This window comes from Elaeis guineensis, chromosome 6, assembly GCF_000442705.2.
Source record: "Elaeis guineensis isolate ETL-2024a chromosome 6, EG11, whole genome shotgun sequence".
In the NCBI taxonomy this organism is placed as follows: Eukaryota; Viridiplantae; Streptophyta; class Magnoliopsida; order Arecales; family Arecaceae; genus Elaeis; species Elaeis guineensis.
Window position 1 is genome coordinate 117,958,948 of NC_025998.2, and position 26,905 is coordinate 117,985,852.

At 37.7% G+C, this 26,905-nt stretch overlaps 1 long non-coding RNA gene across 1 annotated transcript; it reads right to left on the reverse strand.

Moving 5' to 3' along the window:
- Nucleotides 1-1,117: 1,117 nt before the first annotated feature.
- On the reverse strand, nt 1,118-26,672 carry LOC114912792 (uncharacterized). The gene is made up of 6 exons (XR_012142173.1): nt 26,108-26,672; nt 25,808-25,856; nt 10,046-10,345; nt 9,211-9,268; nt 1,666-1,842; nt 1,118-1,550 (listed from the first exon to the last, which is right to left on the reverse strand). It is a non-coding gene; the product is annotated as an uncharacterized lncRNA (long non-coding RNA).
- Nucleotides 26,673-26,905: the final 233 nt, after the last annotated feature.

Below are 26,905 nucleotides of genomic sequence, written 5' to 3' on the forward strand. Positions count from 1 at the left end.
GAGTCTCTTATCATATTTATTCAGTTTTGAGCTGACTTGCGACTGCTTGTTGGCCATCTCGGTGTACAGGCATGGTGCACATGCAGAAAGAGGACCCGCAAACTTTTTTTTTTTTTTCTCGCGTCACTTTTCCTCTTTCTTCGTTTCTTTTTCCTTTTCTTTTTTTTGTCTTCTCTATCATTTTGTCTTCCTTTCGCTGCCACCTATGATGGGATGGGGCAAGGGGAGTGATTATACCTGCCACGTTCAAATGACCGTGGGTAGTTCCTGAAGCATAGGCACGACGGACGGGGTACCATCAGAAATCATCGGAATATAAGAGGTAACGTGGTGCATTATCCACCATGGGCTTTGGTGCCGTCACGCTCGAGATTCGGTGCATGGATGGGCACACATGAGACCGCATGTAGGCGGCCTCGGCATCTTTCGAAGCTGAGCACATGGAGATTTTTCTCCTTTTTCTCATCCTTTGCCTCCTCTTCCCTTTCCCACATATCCATCTTCTTTCATTTTCTCTTTTCCTTTTTTCCTTTTTTTTTTTTTTCTTTGACTTTGGACCAGTCGCCGCCGTTGGAGGCCTTGGCACGCAGGGAGCACGCGGGGAGGAGCTGGAGATCGTCGGGGCCACCGATCTGCCTCGACGCTCAATGGGGGAGAGCAAGATGACCAGGCCTCGATGCGCGCGAGGGGAGCGCGCGGGACCACCGATTAGGCTCCGGTGCAAGATGGAGGAGAGCAGGACGACCAGGCTCAGCGTGCGCCAGGGGAGCAGGGCGACTAGGCCTCGACACTCGTGAGGGGAGCAGGGTATGCGGGACCGCCGACCAGGCCCCGACGCGCGACAGGGAAGCCCGGGGGCCGCCAGATCTGGTCTTTGACATCGAGAGAGGCCGCGCGGGGGCGGCGAAGCCGGCTCCGGTGCCGGAGGAGGCATGCGTGACAGGGAAGTATGGTGACAGCCAGTCCCTTCCCCCTCTTCCCCACCTTTTTTCTCTTTCCCCCTTTTTTTTTTTTTTGGCGGTCACTGGTGACAGGATGGCAGAGGGAAAGGAAGGGCCCCTCTCTCTCTCTCTCTCTCTCTCTCTTTATTTTTTCTTATCTGAATGTTGATCCACTGTGATCTCTTTTCTCATACGAATTCTGTTCAAAATTTAAATTTAAAATTTGAATACAGACGTAGAAACAAAAGTGATTCGAAAATTTAAAAAAAAAAAAATTCTCTAAAAGTTGTAGTCTCTTCCCTTGCTTGGAGCTTCCTTTCAGTTTTGAGACCGACGAGGATGATCCCGAAGAACTTTGGTCGATGTCGGCCGGTTCATGGATAGTTGGATCATCTGACTAATTTGGAGATAGACGGCCGATGAGGATAATCCCGATGTTGGAGCAGCACGATGAAGCTCCTCTCATTGGATGCTTACTTCTTCCTACAAACGGATTTGAATTTTTTCTCTGGGATCATTCTATTGATGCAGAAATTCATCTTGAGATCGGGATGCCTAGAGTCGAACGGCGACGGCAGATCGACAGCGGCATGATGGCGGCGGCAGGACCTGCAAGAAAAATTTTCAATCGGAGGTGGCTCCAGTGGGACCTTCTGATGCTCAAGTTGGTTTTTTGCTCAACAGAGGGAGGAACGAGTATTTTGGAAGAGAGGAGATCGCGTACCTTGAGGTCCTTCTTTTGGCTTCTTCTTATAGATAGAGATTGGAGTTTGTTAGACTTGGGCCTGTAGGTTGTCAGAATAGACTGTCCGCTCATTACCAGATTTGTTAGTCATGGGAGAGCATGGGATTGTCAGAGATATTTGTCTCCAATTAAATGTCTGTTGCCCAGTAAGATAACCTAAGAGGGGGGGGGGGTGAGTTGGATTTTTCAAAAATTTAAACAAGTAATGTACAATTTTTCAAAGTAGTGAAGTATTAGTGAGTGCTAAATTCAAGTGCAACTAAGTAGAAATATAAGAGCAATAAAAAGTTAGAGGGCAAGCAACAATCACAAACATCAAAATTTATAGTGGTTCAGCGCATCTTACACCTACGTCCACTCCTTAAGACCCACTTGGGAATTCCATCATAATCTGTCCAAGATTACAGTCGGATAGTATTTTCAGGCTAACTATCCAAAATTCAGTTGGTTTTACATTGGATCACTAACCACAACCAACCTCAAGTCAATCTTTGACTTACAATCTAATTTTCATATTTGGATGAGCCTATCCTCTAGCTTCAAAATCTTATTAAAGTTAGTTACCATTAAGATAAAAGTGGAACAACAATTGAAAACAAAAAGCTCCTTTAATGAGCAAAAATATCGATGAAGCTCTTGAATCTTCTTTTGTGAAAACTTTTGAGCTGATGAACTTATTTTCTTGCTCGAGAAAATCTCTTGATTTGAGGTATCAATGAGTTAGAAATTGAATGCTCTCTTTTAATGCATTTTGGTCTTTTTTACTTGACTTTTGCTTCATCTCAATAATTCTTGTGATAAGTCTTGTCTCCCATGAGTTTTATAAGTGTTTTCCAATGTTTGATAGGTTAGATTGATATTTTAGACCGTTGGAAGACTGAATATGGCCATTGAAAAGTGAATTGTGCAGTTTTGAAAATTCTACAAAACTAGCCGTTGAGATTTGAGTCGACTCAACTGACCCTTGAGTCAACTCGACTTGAGCTTTGAGTTGACTCGACGTGCCTCGAGTCGACTCGACTAGCCTGCGAGTCTGCTTCAAACTTTTATCTCAAAAATCATATTCTATGTTATTTTCTAAGACCTCGACTTGATCAATTTGAGTCAACTCAACCCCTCTACTCGATCGAAATTTTTTCTATTCTGAAGCTTTATTTTTTCTGTTACTGTTTATTTGAGTCAACTCATGCCCAACTTGAGTCTACTCGAGAGCGTGCCAGCTAGAACTCTTGTATGCCAAAATACTTTTTCTTCACTGTTTCAACTTGAGTCAACTTGAAACCATCTTGAGTCGACTCGATGTGCTCTCCTCTAAACTTTTTATGAATTTTTTCTTTTGAAATGCTCTTCAATTCCAGTCTTTGGATGTTCTTTTCCAACCTTGTTTTAGATGTCCATCACACTCCAAAAGCCTCCAAATTTTTCTTATTTATTTTCAATTTTATCTTTAAAATCTCTCTTGATACTCTATAATTTTTTATAAAATATTATCTTAGAAAATTTATTAGTCCAAATATATACTCAAACATTTTGTTATTCATCAAAATCAATCCCTGGGGCTAACAATCTCTTTCTTTTTGATGATGACAAAACTTTGAGTATATAAACAAATGATATAAGGCATAGAGAACATAAACTTTGATAATTGAGAGTGTTCTAAGAAATTGATGAAACTCATGTATTTTCAATTTGAATGTCATGTATCAAGTCACAAGTTAGGCATTTAAATCAAGATTTCAGCAATTTGGAATATGATTGCCATGAGAATTCAAAAGAGGTTTAATTTTGTCACTTTGCTCCCCCTTAGCTTGTGCCTAGGTTTTTATAAGAATACCATATTTTATCACTTGATCATAAAAAAATTGAAGTCATTTGCTCTTATTCATTCTAAAAATGCATGAGATCATTATCACTTTAAAATTGTTTGAAATCTTGCTTTTATGTGCTTATATTTTATATCTTTCTCCCCCTTTTTGTCATCATTCATAATAGAGAGTGCATATTGACCAATATGATACATGGTATAACACACAACATAATAGTGCAAGAGTATAAAGTCAATGTATCAATTAACATTACCACTCAAAACATATCATACAAGCATTCATCTTTCATAAGCAAACCATAATAAGTAAGGTTCATTGCATTGAAATAAAGTTTTACAACGTATCAGTCAAAATGAATATACTGCCCAAAATAGAAATGCGGTATACCAATGATACATAGGAGATCAACCAGTACATGGATATAACTATATGACTACCTAGATACATAGATATCCTAGAGAGTCTGAGTGAGCCTATAAGTGTAGCTCTGCCCATCATCATCAGATGGAATCTCTAGAGTCTCAGATGAACTTGCTCGCAAAATGGAAGGTCCAACTCTCCTACTTCGGATTCTGGATGATGGTCCTATGCTGTGTGCTAAAAATCCTACACCAGCTCTAGTATAAACTTTGAATGGAGGTTTAGCTTGGCTGGTGGAAGGCTGAGAAGGAGGATGTGGAGTGGACTGAGGCTGAGTAGGCTGAGGGTAAGCAGGAGCAGGATGGGCCATGAAAGCTCTGGCAGTTACTGGTATTGCTCTTAGGACAATCCACTCAATCATGCTTAACAATCTACTAATGAAAGATAAAACAGAAAGCATGCCCTCTTACTGAGCTCGTGCGAATCGTCTGAGGGCGGCTGACTGCATCTCAGTGCCAAACTGTCCAAGTCCTCCATAGCAGTAAGCATCTTAGTGCCCCTGGACTCAAGGCTCCCCCTCAGTCGGGCATCTGTCCAGCCAAATCAAAAACATCATCTAGTGCATCGAGCCTCAACTCTCTCTGCTCCAAGGTAGTAAGCCTCTCGGATATAGATCTCATCTCGGTCTGAATGCTCTCTATCTTCTCATACAAAGTCCGTATCTCTCCACTAACTCTAGCTGAAATCAGATCATCCAGCCTCTCCAAGGATGCTGAATCAATAGCTGCTGGTTGAGGAACAAAAACTGTAGGAGGTGTGAACTGAGGTATGGCTGGTGAAGTAAGATTTGGGGCAGCCCTAGATGAGGAAAGAAAAATAGATAGAGCTTTAGAGGCAATAGGAGAAGAAGGCTCTCCTGACTCCTCGACTCTAGATTCTCTTCTCTTCTGTCCAGATATATTCTTCACCCATCTCCTAGCTTCCACATGATACTTCATTCAAGTCAATGCCTTAGCATCATAAACCTTAAAGTGAGACTACTTCTTAAAACCCTCATTTTCTAGAGAAATTCCTATTGTCTCAAATAATCTAGTCAATGCCATCCCATAAAGTAAACAAACCTTATTCTTCGCCGCTACCTCTCTAATCTGGTGCATCATAATCTCAAGAAAATTCAGAGGGATACCCTGAATAATATGATACATCACATTCAGCTCTCTCTCTGACACAAAATCATGTCTCTCCAACTTAGGAATGAAAATCCCTCCTATGATGTGATGCAATATCCTCATCTCTATTGAAAGAGTCGGGGCTAGAATGTCTCCTACTACATCCTCTCTTTCTACAATCACTCTCAGTGTAGTCTTTTTATCAGACATTCTTTTGGGTACAACCCCATCTCTAGGTAGGCCAAACATGAGAGTTAGAATTTCTTCTGAAGCCTTAAAATGTACACCTTTTGCAGTGGTAGCTACATCATCTACTTCTCTTCTTAAATTTGCATAAAATTTCCTTACCAACCTAGGGACGTGGGGATATTTGAACAACAAAAATTTTTCCATCCCATCCTCTTAAATCATGGACCTATGGAGAAATGATATCCCTCAAAGAAAGCAAAGTCCACTCTCCTCCCCATTGCAATGGCTCTAGTAGCCATTCTCTCAAATGGAGTGGGCTATGGAGAAGGAGAAGTCTCCATACCTTGATCCTTAACCTCATTCAACTCATTTTCTTCGAGTTGCATAGTAGGTTGGATGACTCAGCCGCTTGAGATGCTAATTGATCTAGTCGGGTTTTCTTCCTTCATTCTCGTTGTTCAATACTTCGACTTGAAAGAGTTCTATGCCTAAGGTGCCTTGTCCGCACCATCTCACTCAAACCAACCACAAATCAAGGATTGATAGGGAGATAGAGGGCAAAGATTGAAGGAGAAACTGATGGAAGGGTTTTTGGAGAAAAGGGGGACCCTCATGAAAGAGATTGAGGTGGTTTTAAGGCATCACAAGGAGTTACAGATCCATTTAAATGCCTATAGCCATGACAGTCGAGTTGACTTGGAGTTATACTCGAGTTGACTCGAGCATGAGTCGACTCAAATTTTTGTTTGAGTTGACTTGAGTACGAGTTTGAAACATATCATTGTTTCATTGATTATTTAGTGCACTAGAGACTTTGGGGGTCTTCAAAAGAGGTCAATCAATGATTATATAGATAAAATTGATTGTTTTGAATTTGAATTAATTTAGTTTTGGCAAAGAGGATGAGATCTAATTTGAATGATAGCAAATCCCTCGATCTCTTCTAATGATGCTAATTTTTTTTTCACTAAGAGATTTGATAAAAATATCAGCTAATTATTCATCAGTACTAACAAACACAAGCAGTACATCATTATTTTATATATGATCTCTTATGAAGTGATGTTTTATCTCAATATGTTTAAATCTTGAATGTTGAATTAAATTTTTAGTTAAATTGATTGCACTTGTGTTGTCATATCTTATTAAAATTTTATTAAGTTTAATGTCAAAATCTTCAAGTTATTATTTAATCCACATGATTGGAGTACAACAACTTTCTATAGCAATATATTTAGCCTCGATCATAGATAATGTTACTGAGTTTTATTTCTTGCTAAACCATGAGATCAAATTAACTTTAAAAAATTGACATATGCCACTTGTGCTTTTTCTATCTAGTTTACATCCAGTAAAATCAACATCAAAGTATCCAATTAACTCAAAAGGTGATAATCTATCATACCATAAGCCTACATTAAGTATGCCAGATAATAATTTAAAATTTTTTTTAACAACAAGTAAATAAGATTCTCTAGAATCTGATTGATACCTAGCACATATGCAAATACTAAACATAATATCTAGCCTACTTATAGTAAAATAGAGTAGAGAGCTTATCATACCTTTATATAATTTAGTATCTACTTTCTTATCCCTTTTATTTTTGTCAAGCTTACAGGAGAGACTCATAGGTGTGTCAATCGATCTTGAAGTCTCCATTCCAAACTTCTCGAGTATTTTTTTTATGTATTTTGTTTGGTTGATAGAGATTTCTTCTTCATTTTACTTGATTTGGAGTTCGAGAAAGAAGTTCAGCTCTTTCATCATGCTCATCTCAAATTCTTCCTATATAAGCTTGACAAATTCTTGACAAAGAGATTTATTAGTAGCACCAAAGATAATATCATCCACATAAATTTATACCACTAATAGATTATCATCTTTTCTTTTTAAAGATAATATTTTATCATATTTCTTCTAGTGAATTCATTATCTAATAAAAATTTACTTAACCTTTCATACCATACATGTGGGACTTATTTTAGTCTATATAAAGCTTTATGTAGTTTAAAGACATGGTTTGAAAATGCATGATTTTTAAAACTTGATGGTCACTTAACACACACTTCCTCAACTATATAACCATTAAGAAATATACTTTTAACATCTATTTGATATAATTTGAAGTTTATAAAATAGGCAAATGCAAGTAATAGCCTAATTTCTTCTAATCTAGCTACTGGAGTAAAAATTTCATCAAAATCAATACCTTTCTCTTGATTATATTCTTTAGCTACTACTCTAGATTTATTTTCAACAATAATTTTATTTTTATCTAATTTTTTTTAAAAATCTATTTAGTTTCAATCACTAGATAGTTGTTAGGTCATTCAGTTAATATTTAAACTTTATTTCTTTCAAATTGATTTAGTTTCTTTTGTATAGCATTTATCCAATTTGGGTCACTTTTAGTCTCTTCAATAGTTTTGGGTTTAATTTGAGATACAAATGCTAGATAATTATTTATATTTCTTAAAAAAAATGAGTTCTTACCCTTTGTGATAGATCACGTATAATTAAATCTTTTGAATGTCCATAAGCATACCTCCACTCTTTAGGTAGATCATCCTTTTGGCTTGGAGTGGGTTCTTCATGCTTCTCTTCTTCATCATCTTTTTTTGCATCATCTTCTTCATTTTAGGGAGGATCATCCTTTAGTGTGAGATTATCCATTTTGTTGTCTAAAATTTTTATATTTTTCTCTAAAATATCTTTCTTTCTAGGAGATTTATCATTAGATTCACTAAAAATCATATGAATAGATTCTTCAACAACAAGAGTTCTTTTGTTAAAGACTCTATATGCCTTACTTGATGTGGAGCATCCTAATAAGATACCCTCATTCGACTTGACATCGAATATTTCTAAATTATCCTTTCCACTATTTAGTATAAAACATCTACAACCCAAAATATGAAAATAGTTTATATTTGGTTTTTTCTTTCCAAAGTTCATATATATGGAGTTTTCTTTAGAATAGGTCAAAATAATACATGATTTAAAATATAGCATGCGGTGTTGATAGCTTTCACTCAAAAATATCTAGATAAATCACTTTCACATAATATTGTACATGCCATTTTTTGTAAGGTATAATTTTTTTCTGCTATCCTATTTTGTTGAGGTGTTCTAGGTGTAGAAAAATTATGATCAATTTTTTTCTCATTATAAAAATTTTTAAAATACTGATTTTTAAATTCGGTGCCATGATCATTATGAATGCATACAATAGATGTGTCCTTTTTATTTGAAACTTTGCGATAAAATTGAGTGAATGTATTAAAAGCTTTATCCTTTTGTGCTAAAAACATTACCCAAGTAAGTCTTGAAAAATCATCTACAATAACAAGACCATATTTCTTACGTCCTAAGCTCGTGGACCAAGTGGGTCCAAATAAATCCGTATGAAGCAATTCTAAAGGTCTAGATATTGAAACCATACCTTTTGCTTGAAAAGAGTTTCTAATCTGTTTTCCAAATTGACAAGTATCATAAATTCTATTCTTTTCAAAGTTTAATTTTGGTAGGCCTTTAACAAGATCTTTCTTAATGAGTTTTGAAAGCAAATCCATGCTTGCATGACCTATCTATAATACCATAACTAGCTAGTCTCATAAACTTTGACATCCATTGCAATAAAATATTGATCATTCTTCATGTGAAGATCATCTAGATCCACCATATAGATATTGTCATGTCTATGTCCAATGAACATGATGCCATTATCATTGGGACTAAAGACTATGCATAATAAAGACTCAAAAGTTTTTTTAAATCTTTTATCACAAAATTGACTAATACTAAGTAAATTATATTTCAATCTATTGACTAATATTACATTTTGAATAGAGATGAAGGGAGTGATACGAATGTTACCGACACCAATGATACACCTTTTCCTATTATCTCCAAATATAACCACTGCTGCATCTTTAGGTTCAAAAGTGTTAAATTGAGATTTATCACCTGTCATGTACCTTGAATAGCTACTATCAAGATACCAAAGCTTTTTCTCCCCTGGACTGCAAGACACTCCTACACAAGAAAATCAAGTAGAGTTTTTAGGTACCCAAGTCATCTTGGATCTTTTAGGGTTAGTACTCATGGTTCTTTTTGGAACTCAAATCATTTTAATCATTTTTTTATTTAATTTTCTAAAATCACATGCATAGGATTTATGACTAATTTTTTCACAGCAATAACATGAAATATTTGAAGTAGAATTTGATGAAGCTTTAACAAATAGATTTTTTAGTAATTTTTACTTCTTTTGAGATTTAAATCCTAATCCGATCTTGTTAAAAATAGCTCTTTGTTTATTTAATAACATATGCAGTTTTTTGGAGCTATAAGTAAATTTCTCTATAAATGGTTTAATCTTCTTTAGTTCATCACTTAATTTCTGATTTTCACAAGTTAGTGTATTAAGTTTTTCAGAAATCTTTCCTTTTTCATGGTTAAGTTCAAGATTTAGCTTTTTTAATTTTTTATTTTTCAAAGTTACTTTTCTATATTCAGTCATAAGTTCAGAAAAAGTATCTTGTAATTCATCAAATATAAAATCTAGGAAGTTTTCAGCATTTACTTCCCCTTGATGAGCCATCAAGCAAAGGTTTGCCACCTTTTGAGTTTCTTCTTTAGAGCTTGAGTCCTCACTATTGTTTCAAGTGGCTATCATTGCCTCCTTTTTGAATTTTTTGGATGATTTCTTGAGGAGACAGTAGTCCATTCTAAAATAATTGGGATTCTTACACTCAAAACAAATAGGCAGCTCCTTCTCCTTTTCTTTTTCCTTTTTCTTACTTGACTCACCTTTGAAGGTCTTCTTCTTAAAGCTTTGCTTCTTCTTCCTCATGAACCTCTTGAACTTCCTTACGATCAAGGCCAAGTCTTTTTTTTCCTCTTCTTCATCAGATTCTTCACTTTCATCATCCTTAGAGGTAGTAGTCTTGAGAGCGATGGTCTTTTTCTTTTTAGTTTCTTCCTTCATATTATACCTCATGGTTAACTCGAGTCATTAGAGACTCAAGAAGTTCTTCCAATAGTAGCTTGTTGAGGTCTTTGACTTCTTGAATGGTGGTGACCTTCACTTCCCAAGTCTTCAGAAGTGACCTAAGGATTTTGCAAACAAGCTTATTATTAGAATAAGATTTTTTTAAGCTTTTCAAACTATTGATAATATCAATAAATCTAGTAAATATTTCAGAAATAGACTCATTTACTTTTATTTTAAATAATTCATATTTGTGCACAAACGTATTTATTTTGGACTCTTTTACTTGATTGCTACCCTCATGGGTGACCTCTAACCTATCCTAAATCTTTTTAGCTGATGCATATATAGAAATCCTACTAAACTCATTAAGATCTAATGTACAATATAGAACATTTATAGCCTTAGCATTTAATTCTATCATTCTCATGTCATGCTTATCCCAATTCTCTTCGGATTTGGTAATATCTTTACCATTTATTTTAATTATGAATGTGTATGGACCTTTGATTATTACTCTTCAAAGTTGATAATCAAGTAGTTGAATGTAAATGCACATGCATGCTTTTCAATTAGTATAATTTGTTTCATTGATCGAACAAAGATGGACAGTTGGTCGATTGCCCTTCGACAAGAGATGCACTCATTTGTGTTGTCATTTGATCTTAACTCTTGATCATTAGATCAAATATAAGTGAGTATCAAGTTTTAATACCACTTGTTGCCTAGTAAGACAATCCAAGAGGAAGGATGAATTGGGTTTTTCAAAAATTTAAACAAGTAATGTGCAGTTTTTCAAAGTAGTGAAGTATTGGTGAGTGCTGAATTCAAATGCAACTAAATAAGCAGAAATATAGGAGCAATGAAAAGTTAGAGGACAAGCAACAATCACAAACATCAAAATTAATAGTGGTTCGGTGTCCCTTGCACCTATGTCCACTCTCCAAGATTCACTTAAAAATTTTACTATAATTTATCTAAGATTACAATTGGATAGTTTTTTTAGACTCATAAATTAAAATCCAGTTGATTTTATACTAGATCACCAATCACAACCAATTCCAAGCTAATTCTTGGCTTACAATCTAATTCTCAGACTTGGATGGGCCTATCTCCTAGCTTCAAAATTCTATTGAAGCTAGTTATAACAAAGACAAAAGTAGAACAATAATTAAAAATAAAAAGCTCTTTTAATGAGCAAAAATATCGATGAATCTCTTGAATCTTCTTTTGTGGAAACTTTTGAGTAGATGAACTTATCTTCTTACTGAAGAAAATCTCTTGATTTGATGTATCAATGAGTTAAAAATTGAATGCTTTCTTTTCAATGCACTTTGGCCTTTTTCACTTGACTTTTGCTTTCTCTCAATGATTCTTGTGACAAGTCTTGTCTCCCACGAGTTTTGTAGGTATTTTCCAATGTTTGATGGGTTAGAGTGATGTTTCAGACTGTTGGAAGACTGAATATGGCCGTTGGAAAGTAGACTATGTAATTTTGAAAATTTGATAGAACTAACCATAGAGATTTGAGTCGACTCAACTTGAGCTTTAAGTTGATTCAACGTGCCTTGAGTCGACTCGACATGCCTGCGAGTCTGTTTCAAATTTTTATCCCAAAAATCATACTCTCTATTATTTTTTGAGATCTCGACTCGACCAATTTGAGTTGACTCGATCCCTCTGCTCGATCGAAATTTTTTTGCTCTAAAGCTTTACTTTTTTTGTTACTGTTCATTTGAGTTGACTCATGCCCAACTTGTGTCGACTCGAGAGCATATCGATTAAAACTCTTGCATGCCAAAATATTTTTTCTTCACGGTTTCAACTTGAGTCGACTTAGAACCATCTTAAGTCGACTCGAGGTGCTCTCCTCTGAACTTTTTGTGAATTTTTTTTAAAATTCTCTTCAATTCCAATCTTTGGAGAAGAAAAATCTTGTTTCAGATGTGCATTATACTCCAAAAGCCTCCAAATTCTTCTTATTTGTTCTCAATTTTATCTTTAAAATCTCTCTTGATACTCTATAATTTTTTTTTTGAAATATTATCTTAAGAAATTTATTAGTTTAAATATATACTCAAATATTTTGTTATTCATCAAAATCAATCTCTAGAGCTAACAATGTCCTCCAGAATCATGCCTGATAATGTCACCTCATGACATGTGGGAGGCCCACCTACTGATGGCACAGGCTGACAAGCAGGAGCTGAGAGTGTGGAAAGAGCTTGCTTTACTCATGATTATTCTCATTTTTAATGGGATGATGTGACGGGACTATAAAGAGGCTGCAAAGGCCGAAGGAGGCCTGCGGGCTGAGGAAGGCCTGGGGGGTCGAGAAAGGGGTTGGACACGCACAGGGTGTGTGGGCACCCACAGACAAAAATACCCTCCATCTTTTCTCTCTCCTCCACCTTTTTCTCTTTTCCTTTTTATCTTGTTATGATACTGATGGGAGGATGGGATGGAAAAAATGGGGGGAGGCAATTAAAGCCTTTGTCAAAGCCAAGTGACCCAGGGTGAATGCTACAGTGTTGGATCTTTGGTACAACTCCCGTACCAGATGAGGATCACCTTGCACGGACCTAGGTGTTAATCCATCAAATAAAGAAGAAATGCAGAAGCAAACAATGGAGACATGAGGAGATGCTAGGGTTTTGGCACTGGAATCAGAGAAAAAGAGAGAGTTAGGGAGAAAAGATCAATTAGATTCCACTGTATTAAATCCTAATACAATCTATGTATATATATACATATAGCTAATAAGACCTGACCAAAAAGCTCTCTTAGCTAACCCATACATGAAAGCACTCATCGAGCCCATGTACATCCATGTCTCACATGTTCCCATCTCATGAACTTAATCCTAGTCCAAACCCTGAGTTAGCCCCCTTAAAACTTCTCGAACCAGACCTTAAAATCTCTAGGATCAAACACAATCCTATAAAGAAATAAAAAATCTATCTTCACTGGCAACCCCCACTTGAGTCAGCTCAGACTAGGACTGAGTCGACTTATTTGGGACTGAGTCGATTCAGACTGATCTTGAGTCGACTCACCTATGTGCCGTGCCATAGTTTATCCGAGATTCTGCTTTCTGTTCTCTAAAATATAGTCAATCCAGACTGAAACTGAGTCGACTCATCTTCAACTTAGTCGATCCAATCTCAGTCTGAGTCGATTAAGGCTTTGTATCTCCAAGACTCTAGAGCACCAACCAAGCCCCTCGAAGTCCTCAATATCTGAAACTCAAGTCCATGGAGAGCTATACACCACCTCCACCCTAGGACCACTTTCGTTCTAGCCCTAGGACCACATCTGCCTAGTCTCTCAGAGCCAACACCCTGACTCCTCTTGTGGCCTTCTAAAGCTTGGGAGCACTACACCAACTCCTACAATCTCTACCTTGATCCTCCCAAGTCTTGGCACACCTAGCAATATCCTCCTACACTATCCTGCTGTCACTACATACCCTCACAGCCCTTTGTACGAACATCTTTGCCACCGCCAACCTTCTTCAGCTTCTAAGCTTCCTTGGAGATCTTTGGGATGACCGCCTTCATAGCTGAAGAACCTAGCTTACATCTTGGCACCACCTTGAAATTTATAGGCTCCCTTCTACTTGGCAGCTACACCACTCGTCTTGGACTTCTCTGGAGAAACTGCAGCATTCTTAAACCGGCGCTCACTGCAACTGATGCTCTACCTGACACGATCTCCTCAAAGTCATGCCTCTCCACCTGCACAATTCTCTCCATCTGGCTATGTGCAACTCTGGTGGTGGTGCTGGGATGTAGGTCTTTTTTTTGCATCCCTCTACTTTGAACTCGTATCACATCTCCCTCCACCTATGAAGCCGCCTCTGTCCGATGCTCTACTTAAACCTAAAATCCTTCTGATGCTGCAAAAGTCGACTCTATCGAGTCATCCGAGGCCAACCACTCAATGTTGTCTTGTTGTGCCTGCTGCTGCACCTTGATCACCATCGCTGTCCTTTCGAATCCTTCGCACTTCGTGGATCTCTCTGAAGTTATCTTGGATACTCCGCACCCCGTGGGCTCCTCCGAAACCACCAAGAGTTCATCTGACTCTTCTGACTCAGTGACTAAATCTATGGAATCCATCTTTTCTCCTCTTTTGCACTTCTTCCAAAGCGGATACTGCCACTTAAAGTGCTCTGCTTCACCACACTTGAAGCACTTCCTACCCTTCTTGCTACCCTTCTTGGACTGTCTTCACCTCACTTGCTTGCTATTTTTCTTTTTTTTTTTTGGACCTCTCTGAAACTACAAGACCCTCCTAGAGGACCTCCCCCTTCGTCCTCCGCTCCCGCTGCTTGTTGGACCTAAGCACTGATACGATCTCCTCATACACTAGTATATTTTTACCGTACAACAGCATCGTCACCAATGAATTGAAGCTCTCAAATAGCGAACATAGCAGCAATAGACTCTTGTCCTCCTCTTCGAGCTCCATCCCAATATTGAGCAAGTCCATGCTCATCCGATCGAACTGCTGAATGTGTATCGCAACATCCTTGCCTTTTTGCATCTGAAGGCTATATAGTTGCTTCTTCAGCATCAACTTGTAGCACATGTTCTTCCCCATGTACAACTGATGCAACCTCTACCACAAACCCTTGGATGTTCTCTCCTCCAACGTGCCATACAAAACCTCATCTGTCAGACAAGTTCTAATTATGGCACATGCCCTTTTCTCCAAGGACATCCACTACTAGTCATCCATCTCCTCCCACCTATCCTTCAAGGCCAAATCCAGCTCCATCTGAACTAGCAGATCCTCTACTTTAACCTTCCATATAGTAAAACTCTCCTTTCCGTCAAACTTCTCAAATTTCAGCTTTATCCCACTGCTATCCATGATCACATCGAATTAAAACAGTACAAGATATAGATCTGGAAAAAAAAAACTGACAGGGAGGTGGACAACCACCTCTAGATCTCTTTCTTCCTTACAAAATCTAGAGAAACCTTTAGATCTGAACTTCTGCTGATCCTTCTACTGAAAATCTGATGTTCTTCTTCCTCCTCCACACTCAACCTGCTGCGCCGTGCTGCTCAACCTACTGCATTGCTCTGATACCAATTATTGGACCTCTGGTATAACTTTCATACCAGATGAGGATCACCTTGTATGGACCTGGGTGTTAATCCAAAAAATGAAGAAGAAATACGGAAGCAAACGATGGAGACATGAGGAGATGCTAGGGTTTTGGCATTGGAACCAGAGAGAAAGAGAGAGAGTTAGGGAGAAAAGATCAATTGAATTTCATTGTATTAAATTCAAATACAATCTATGTATATATATACATAGCCAGTATGGTCTGATCAAAAAATTTTCTTGACTAACCCATACATGAAAGCACTTATCGAGCCCATGTACATCCATATCTCACATGCTCTCATCCTATGGATTTAATCCCTGACCAAATCCTGAGTTAGCCCCCTTAAGACCTCTCAAATCAGGCCTTAAGATCTCTAGGATCAAACCCGATCCTAGACACAAACAAAAAATCCATCTTCACTATCAGCCCGTGCTTGAGTCGACACAGATTGGGACTGAGTTGACTTATCTGGGACTAAGTCGACTTAGATTGGCCCTGAGTTGACTCACCTGCATGCTGTGCCATAGTTTATCCAATATCTTATTTTTTATTTTCTGAGACATAGTCACCCAAACTAGGACTAAGTCGACTCATCTTCAACTTAGTCGATTCAGTCTTAGTCTGAGTCGACTAAGACCCTGAAACTACTCCTTTCAGCAGTCTTCAGTCTTGACTCTAGTTTCTTACTCTACTTTGTGTCTTCAAGTCTCCAGAGTACCAACCAAGCTGCTCGAAGTCCTCAATACCTAGACCTCAAGCCCATGGAGAGCTACACACTGCCTCCATTCTAAGATCACTCCTGTCTTAACCCTAGGATCACACGTCCTAGTCTCTCGAAGCCAACACCCTAACTCCTCTTGTGGCCTCTCAAGGCTTGGAAGCACCACACCAACTCTTACACACAGCACATGTGTGACTAGTGGCATGGTTCAGAAGTCTTTCGGGTCCCATGTCTTTGGGCTAGTACCAAAATACCCCCAACAGTGACCCTATGCTGTCCAATCCTGAAAGTAGCAAAACATCATAAAGAATATTATATTAATAATGGAGGATAAAATAATCTAATTTTTTTTTTAAAGTATTAAAGTTTACTATATAGTATAGGTGCCGCAGAACCATATGAGCTGGCCCCACGAGAGCTCTCTTCTCGAGAGCTCTGTCCTCTAAAAGTAGACATCCTATAATCTCTGAAATTAAAAATAAATAGATTCACAGATTAATTATATAATTATAACAAGTAATGTAAGAATTAAAATGATACAAGGTAAGTATGAAAAGCAAATAAAATAAGTACACCATAAAGATAAAGAAAACTAACCGTTATACTGTCTCCTTACTTGGGGTCGACTCCACTATGTGCCAGTCCTCTCCAACGTACTAGAGTCAACTCCTTTATCCTTGGGGTCGACTCTTTTCTTCAGATGATTGATATACTTACCATTACTTATCGACTATTTCAAATGTTTGGTATCATTCGCTTATAGTCCACATCAATGCAGCCTTCATTATAAAATTTTATTTTTTCGATACAGTAAAAGTGCATATGCCATCGGACTATAAGAATTTTAGCTCATCAACAGGAGACCTTAGATATATATATCAATGCTTCTCTGTAGGGTGTCGTGGTTCAGGAATGACTAATGTAAGAAAGATATTATGTTCTTTCATACACATCCCAGACGACAGATTGTATGGAGTAATAAAGGCTAGCCAACATGAATAAAGAACCGCTACATGATGAAACGGTGTAAACCCATCGATAGATAGATTCAGTCAGATATTGCATGATTTTTGAGCAAATAAAGGGTGGCAAGCATCAAATTTTTTCTATGCCTCACTGTCTGATGAATCATACATCATATCAGAGTGCTTAAGAATCCCTTCTTTGTGCCATCTCATCTGTCCAACAGTACTCTTGGACAAGTAGGGCCTCCGAAGCTTAGGAGTGAGGAGAAGGTATTGAAGAATCTTATATGGTATATCCTTTTGATTCCTACCCTCTTGTCTCGGATTAAATCGGCTTTCACCGCATACGTCACATTAGCTCTTCAGTTGGTCTTCCTTATAGAAAAGCATGCAATTATTACAGCATGCATTTATCTTCTCGTATCACATACCTAACTCTTTCACCATTTTTTTTGAAGCATAGAAGCTTTCAACAAGCTTCTAATCTTTCGGTAGCATTTTCTTTATGATTGCTACCATTCTATCATAACAATTGACTGTCATATAAAATTTGATCTTCGAGTTTAATAACTTTGATATAACTAATAATACAGTGTGTATTTAACATTTCAACCATAGTGGTTCATCAGCATCTCTCAGCATATGATAGAACTTATCGTTGCCCACTTCTGGATCATCCTTCACATCTTAGTTAAATTCAAGACCGACCGCATCCATAATCATATCTACCACTCTATCTATATCCCTATCCTACTCACTTGTAACCCTTACAACAGTCTCTCACATCTTTCCATGCAGATATCAATGCTTGTAGTTGGATATAAATCTACTTCTATATAAATGGACAATCATTGTATTCCTATCAAACATTTCTCTATTACCACATCTCTTACAAGAGACAACGAGCCCATCCTTGATGTAAGAGTGTCATATTTTCAAAAGCATAATCACAGAAGTACTCTATGCCCTCCCTATATTCAGTAGAAATCATCCCGTCGATTATTCGATGATCCATCCAACTATGGTCTATGATACACTACCTAAGAATTCTGCATATACAAATACAAGGCAATTGCTAAATGATTATTTTATTATTTCAGTTGGCTTATATAATAAATGTATCCTACCATCAACTAATAGGTATAGAAAGTTTTATCTCATTCAGAAATTATATTAATTCTATAGATCAATTACAGTAATCAAACGATACATAATAGTGGCTCAAAAAAATTTTGATCGTATTTTTTCATAGTTCTCCCCACACAGCTTAAGATGTATGAGGAAAACTAAAGAAAAATATGGTTTGAAATTTTTTTGAACCCTCAATATACCATTTAATTACTATAATGATCTATAGAATTAATTATATTTTTTCAACTGTCTATATTGGATAATCAATTGACCAATATACATAATTCTCTTATCCGTATAGAAATATATAAATATACAAATACCGTAGAATAATTACATTAATCAAAAGATGGATCTATGATTCTATGCAATGCAATATTTTTAAAATTTTTATATTTGGAGGTTCCAAAGTACCAAGCAGCATTACAAATAGGGAGGGTTGGGACGTGCGTCTCGTACATGCAGACTTGAGACATGCCAGATGACTAGGCTGTATGTCCTGTGTACCTAGGACTACCGTTCAAGATAGTCAGGTCGCAAATCCCATATCGATGGACTGAGTTGGGGCAGCCACGGAGGCGGCCCCCCTAGCACCCCAGCAAGGCATCCAAGCAAATCCCCCTATGGGGGTTCCAAAAGATCGAGTAGCATTGCAAATGGGGAGGGCCGGGATGTGTATCCCGCACACGCAGGCTTCGACCGCAGGATGATCGGGCCATGCAACCTAGGCACTAGGGATTATCACCCAGGGCAGTCAAGTCGCACATCCTGTGTCGATGGACTAAATCGATCGAGGCATCTATGGAGGCAGTACCCTCTACCACTCCAGTAGAGCATCCAGGCAAATCCCATTCCAGAGGTTTCAAAATATCGAACAGTATTACAAATGGGGAGGGTCAGGATGCTCGTCCCATGCATAAATTAAATTCAAATATTATCAATTTAAACAAACATCATAAATTTAAATTTAAATATGAAAAATTGAAAGAGGAGGGAACGATGTGTGGAGATAGCTCCATCATCGTCGTCGTTGCTACTACTCACTAAGGGATGGAAAAAAGAGGAGAGAATGGTGAGGGAGGATGATGAGGGCATGGGAACTATGGATCTGGTGCATAGACAGCTGATCCGATGCGAGAGATGATGGATCTGGTATGGGAGACGATGGATCCGGCATAGAGATGGTGGATCTGATGCAAGAGTGATGGATTTGGCATGGTAACAGCAGTGTGGGGAGGGGGCTTTGGTAGGCTTTTGACAATGTGGTGGGGGAAGAATGGAGGAGGCAGGAAAAAAGGGAGAGGTGGGGGCGCAGGGACGACAGCTTTGGCACGGGGGACGATGGATCGGATGCAAGGATGACGGCATGGGAATTGGGGCGGGGATGGGGGCTCTGGTAGGGTTTCGATAGTGCAACGACGGAAGAAGGTGGATCGAAGGTAGGAGAAGAATTGGAGATGCGGGGGCGCAGCAAAAAAATATCAGTCAGGAATAGGGAGGTTTTAGGGCTTTATATTAGCAATTACGAGTGCTACATTGCTAAAGTGATTATTAATCACTATTTAAGATTAAATAATAAATATTTAAAATTTAAGAGTTATTGCCGTCGCAAATAACAAAATAGTCCGTGGCTAATAGATCTTCAATCCTTTAACAACGATTTTTTTTTGGCCAATTATTCATCGATAAATATCTCAATCAACCGTCGCTAATAGCCATCCCTAATAAAGAATATTCTTATCGTGATTTCTGGGGACATGCTGTCCTTCCTCTAGCACCAATCTGATATCGCAAGGCTTCGAAAGATAGATGGCGAGATCGGTCTTGCACCGAGCTGGAGTGCTTTTGAGTGCAGTTTGGTGAAGTCCATAAGAAATCCTGCAAAAGAAGTCCTAGATCCGACGGGGTTCTCTCCGGATTAAGATCCTCCAATGATTAAATCAGTTGGAGCCTTGAGAAGTAGTAGTAGAAATGGAAAGACTGGAAGATAAGAGAGAAGATTGTAGGAGAACAGAGTGAGAACTCTTATTTTTTTCAGTGGGGGAGCTGAAAAGATTCAACAGAGTCTCACCACTGTGAGTTATGACTTACTTTATGGTTTATATAGAGGGGGCACTCATAGATCGTTAGGTCGTTTTAAGAGTTTGTTAGGTCGTTAGTTTATTACAACAGAATGGCTAGCTGTATGAAGATCGTGGGTTGTTTGCCCATATAGAGCTTAGCTGTAAAATGACTGAAAGACAGCTACTGCTGAACTGGATGCCAGCTACGAGATAATCATCTATGTTTTTAAGGTCACATTAGTCTTGAACCTATGTGCCTTATCGTAAATCGGTAACTGACTGAGTTGAGCATCATGTTTCATTAAGAATCAACTCAAGTTAGGTTATATCAATAAAATGATGAGCTGAAGATTAACACAGATCAACAGATTGGTATACAACCGACTTGACCTGATCAGAAAATAGACTTATAATTCAAACAATCCTGATATTGCCATGTGGCTTGATAGTGAGAATGGTTTATATGTACCAACAGATAATTAGTGCACTATTCCAACTCCCAATTACAAAGTTTCAGAGCCAAATATTCAAGCCATACAGCCATAACCCTAATGTCAGGATCTCATGTCCTATTCAGTGAATAGCCGCAATCACCACAACATTTTGGATACTTCCCAATTGAATTATGACAAAAAACTTTCCAGATACTGAGACAAGGTATCAAACTACACTCTCCCTAAAAATCATATTTAAGATATTATATCTAAACTAGGTTTTGATCCACTTCAAAATTTGTATTTGTTATTCCATCTACCTCTGCATACCAAGTCATTTTGACAAAGTATTTGTCTAATAAAACAATCTTGAAAAGTCGTCAATTTTTGTTCAAGATTAAAGGTCTGTAAGTTGACGACAAACACTAAAACCTCAAAGTAAATTGCTAAGCAAAACTCAAGCCATGGATTTTTGAATAGATAAAGGCAGAATCTATCCACCCTGAGATCGCAAGTGCTTGCAGCCAAAACCTTCAATCTCCTACGATCCATTGCTATCCGAGGTCTCCAAAAAATCTTCAAAAGCTAAGCCCTCCACTAAGTCCCCAAAAATAATTTTTATGAAACCCAAGAACTTGTATCTTGGTGAGGGAAATCCAAAAACACAACCCTTAGATCCTTTGTGTGTGTGTCAGAGAGAGAGAGAGAGAGAGAGAGAGAGAGAGGGAAGTATGGGATGACTCTGAGAAAGAAAGGAAAAAGGAGGAGGGGGGGGGGTGTGGGTTGTGGTGGTAGCGGCGCCTGGGGAGGCGTGCATGAAGAAGAGCAGTGAAGAGGGGTCTCACAAGAGAAAAGTGGGAGGGCGCAGGAGAAAGAAGGGGGCACCGGGGATTGCTTACAAGAGAGAGAGAAGGGTAGCTACAGCATCATGCAGAAAGTCGGATGAGCCGCTGCATCTAGACTTCATGCTTTTTTGAGATTAGAAGTGAATAGTTCGCACCTCCTGCCCCACATCCACCATACATCTTGTAAGTAGAATGTCTCAGTTTATGTTGCATTTTCCTTTTTTTAATCGATCTCGCAACTCAAACTACAGTTGAATCGCAAATAAAAATAGTGAGCTTCCATATTATAAGTCAAGCGATGCAACTTGACCTATAGTGCAACTTAGATTCCAAGGGTGCGTTTGATTAGTCATTAAAAAAATATTTTTTTTATTTTTTAATTTTTAAAAAATAAAAATTAAAAAATAATATTTGATAACATCATAAAAAGTAAAAAGTAAAAATCAAAATAATCAAAATAATTACTTTATATGTAAAACAAAAATTTTTTATTTTTTCAAACTTGTTTTTCTGCTTTTTTTTGCTTCCGTACATCTAAAATGCCAAACCAAAATGTAAAGAGCCCGAATCCTTTTCCCTCATCGAGCTCTTTACCTCCCCATCTCCTTCTCCCTTTCTTCCTGAATCTTTCTCTCGCGTTGAGCTCTTCATCTGCCATCCCCAAACGTTGGTTTTTGCTTTATGGCAATGTAATTACCAAACATATTTTTTATTTTTTTATTTTTACTCAATAACGAAAATCAAAAAAAATAAAACATATTTTTTTAAAATCAAAAATAAAAAAATATAACCAACCATACCCTAAGTAATTTCTTAATTGTATTGGGCAGCTGGTTTATTTGGACTATACTATTATAGTATTCCATATTTGCCTACTAAATTTTATTAATAAGCTGGCCACATGCTACATTCATGTTTCATGTGGGTCAGGCCGACCCCAATTAAAAATCCTGCACCATGCTCATCTCATACCTATCTTGGCTCTTGGGCCAAGTCGGTTAAGTAGATGGGGCGGGATGAGGTTGGTCGGATCGGACCGACAAGATAGGTTGGATTGGATCGGATAATTATAACTTATAATTATAATTAATAAGATTACAACTAAGATATAATGAGAGAAGCTCGTAGTTTATTGTTTTATGATCTAACTTTTGATTCCAATAGAGAAAATTTTAGAGTACATCAACAACTACAATGTATTCTAATAAGAATAGTTCATACATAAGCCAAATTAATTGAGAGCTTAGAAATAAAATAGACAAGAATAATTAACTATTGTGATTTTTATAGAATATATATGTTTTCTAATTTTCAGCAACAATAATTTCTAAGGGAAGAGGGACAACCAAGGCAAATGGGGCTGTGATTGTTATCATTTATCAACTGAACCGGAGGGGGAGGGGAGTTGGATTAAAGTTATATTATATTGGATCGAGTTCAAGGCACCGTATACCATTAATTATCCATCCCCAACTTGAACCTGCTTTGAATGTTATATTTAAAATTTATATCCACCTCCGAGTTTAAATGGATTGGATAAATCTATCCTATTAAGGACAGATCAGGTATCTGATGAGTCGACTAAGGGAACCACCTTTATTTTTACATAGAGTAAATTCTTTATTTTCTAAATATCTTTATTTGGACAAATTGCTTCTCACATACCAACTATCATCCAACAAATATTTTACCTTGCATGATTTTAGAAAGAAAAAGAGCTTAATACATGACATAATTCTTCGGGGACCCTTGATGCTAGCAATCAAAGACCCAAATATACCACATAGAACAGATTTACATGAATAATTGCATTTGACCGTAAATCAACTAATAATTGAACCATGCCATTTTTTAAATATGCAAACATAAATTTAAATGTTTGCGCGTACTACACGTGAAAAGAATGTCCAGCATTATCCATGCATGTTAATTGGATGACAAATTCATGTGACCACAAAAGCTAAAACCAACTGACAAAGAAATTAAAACTGCTCACAACCTAAGATACCAAGTTGACAACAACCCCTTACCACACAAAAGAACAAGAAAAAAAAAAATATGGTCCAATCCTCATAATTTTTTATTATTTTTATTCTTCTTTAACTCAAGATAGAAGAAAACCCAGCCAAAATTAGATGATGGCCATTATTCAAATCTATGACAGTGATATCAATATCTAATAACTATATCAGCTGAATCAATTACTACTGTAAAAAGTACTCAAACCATGACGTTGGAAAAAATAAAAATTCAGAACTAGCATTGCTCAAAAAGATTGAGGATCAGCTTGTGAAAAATTTATATGTTATGTTTGAGGATTGTTTTGTGATGTTTGTAAGTTATTTTTCACCAAAAAGAGGGCGATGTGGGAAGCGGAAAGGACCACAGCCGTAGAGAGGGGTCAGAGTTCAGCCTCTGCTCCATAACGCCGTGAAACATATGAGACTTGGACATCAGCCTGTCAGACCTTGGGAAAATGGAAAGCTGACAGTTGTCCCTGGAGAAATAGAATACTTTTGTCTCGGTTCCACGGACGGGAGCAAAACAACAAAAGAGCATGCCAGGCTCAATTGAGAGGCTGCTCATTTAGTGGACACGGTAAGCAATCTTTTTGGTACAAAAGCTTTTTCTCTTTGATGAGCTCCTAAAGGACTTGCAACTAAGTGGGCCAGGAGAGGTCACGGTGCTCTAGGAGGAACATTGTGTTGAAGGAAAGGGAGAAAAAGTCTAAAAACAAACAAATGGTAATATGAAACTGAATTCTTGGTGAAACTATGGTTTCAGAATTCTTGGCCCTATATTGTAATCCACTTGCAAAGAGACATATGGTGGTCCAAACAAAATTACAACAGTTGTATCTAGTTAAAGTTTTGAGTTTTTAAGGAGTGATCTTGGAGTTTGATGTGTGTAGTTAACGTTTGGGAGAAAAGGAAAGGGCTTCATAGACAGTCTAGGAGGTTGATGAGAATATTAGAATGTAAAATAAGATGGCAGCTCAAGGGTTCTCCATCATAGAATATTAGTAATGTGTTATATATGAGTCATATCAACTAATAGCAATAAAATATATTTTTTCTGGAAGGATATCCTCTTCAATGCAGGTTGTGGACAAAGCCTGCAGGCAAAAATTTTGGTAAAATTCTCTTTTCATTTAAAACCAGCCACCCAATGTATTAAATGGGGAGCCAAGTTACACAACCCATAGAAAACTGCTACATATCCTAGTTGCATGAGTTTCTTCTAACTAGGGTTAGAGAGGATTTACACTCTTCTTTCAGATATATTACCAAAAACCTTCTCCAAAACTAGGGATCTCATTGACTTATTTTTATGTTATATTTTTCACATAATTATAAAATTTTTCGGTTTTATTTTTTCCTTCTTTATTTTTATCTTGTCCCTGTAATCAAGAGATTCAAGTTGTTCTACCAAAATTACATTCATGTCATGAATAAACAATGAAAATTTCGGGTTCAATAATTGTCATTAAGATATCAAAACTATCTATGGAGGGGTTATCTACAATAAAGGAGAGAATGGAGGAGACGGATTTCCATACAATTTTTTCTTTAAAGAAAAAAAATACATCTTCACCCTCAACATTTAAGAATACTTTTCTGACCAATGAAGAGAAAACAAAAGCCAAAACCTATGATACCATTTCTATTAACATTAGTACTCGTGCATGATCAACCAAGAGGTAAGCACATTTCAAGAAACCTAGCTATTCATTCACTAAGAAGTTGAAGGGAATACAAAAACCTGTCTAAGAATGGGTCATCTGGTAACGAAAGAATCAAGGAGAGAGATTTCCTCTTGATTTTCTTCACAATTAACCAAATGAATGCTTCCCTGATCTATTAACTGATAATAGATTGAAGAAAAAATTAAGAAAAGAAGCTAAAACCAATGATATCATTCTCCATAAACATCATTTTTGGTGCATCATTAACCATGAAGCAAACATACATCAAGAAACTTCTTTTCTTAAATTTTATTTTGAACGATGGAAGACCTTCACTAGCACAAAGAGAAACTGGATGAAATATATAAAATGGCCAAGATACCAAGACAATTATGAGGCAATGCTATATTGCACCAATCAAACTCACATTTCTAAATCGATAACTCGTCTCTTGGTCATCGTTCTCAAAATTCATATACCCATAAGTAGTCAATGATGACAACATGTTTATTTTTAAGCTAAAATCACAAGTATGGATACATAGATGCCCTACAAATTAAAGGGGGGAGAGGAAGGAGAGAGAGAGAGAGAGAGAGAGATTTTAGTAGCGAAAACCTTTCTTTCTTCTGCTTGATGAGTTGTGGAAGCCAAATCACTTCTACAGCTGCCAAGCATAATACAAAGATTAGATACCTTGAGACTAACATATGCCGTATCCAGTTCATCCCATTTTTTAGCATTCTAAGAACACATAAGATGTAGAACAACAGAGAGAGAGAGAGAGAGAGAGAGAGAGAGAGAGAGAGAGAGAGAGAGTATGCTTGGCTCCTCGCACGCCACCCGCAGTAGCTAATCTGTTGGTAGATTAGTCTCTAAGCCAGTGGCATACAGGGAGCCAGGCACAACCCATTTTACCTCTTCTTTCATCCCACCTAAGCCAAACAAACCCCACTTCTTGAAAAGCCTTACAACATGGCCTTGTCTTAGGGAGAATTGGGCAGGCGCGGTGGGTTGGTGGGGGTTGGGGGGTGGGGGGGGGGAGGGGGGGAGAGAGAGAGAGAGAGAGAGAGGTGGGGGGACAAGGATTGAGGTGGTGGTGATCATGGAGAGCTTAAAAAGTCGTGAGGAGAAGAATTTCATTTGAAACACCACACCATACCCTCTAGAAAGTTTTTTCAAATTAAGAACACGTTACGGGAGCTTTAAGCACACCGTCCGGCACCCACCAACAGAAGGCAAGGATTAAGAAAACAACTCCTCTCCAAACTAGGTAGGACGGAGCTCTTGTTATTGCTTTAGGCTGGCTCGGTAGGTTGCCCTCCAAGGGTTAAGAATAAAAAGAGTGACATATTCTGCCTTTGGAGGTGGAATAGAGCGCTTTCCTCTCTCCTCCAAAAAAAAAAATGGTATTCTTTCTCGCTTTGTTTCTTTCTTTCTGCGTCTTTTGGACCTGGTTTTGTCCGAAGTGCTTGGATTTAACTGGGATTCTCTGTGTCGGCCCTACCCACGGAATCGGAGCTGCATTGGGGGGCATATTTTACCCTTGGTTTTCCATTTTTACTGTTTTATCCGTAGCTTTTCTTCATGTGAGGACTGAGGACTAGACAGCCGAGCTTCCGCCATCTTTTCTGTCTAATCTCTCTACTGTACAGCGTGGGTGCACCAAGGATACTTGGCTTGATCGATTGAAATCAGATTTATTTCAAGGGAAGG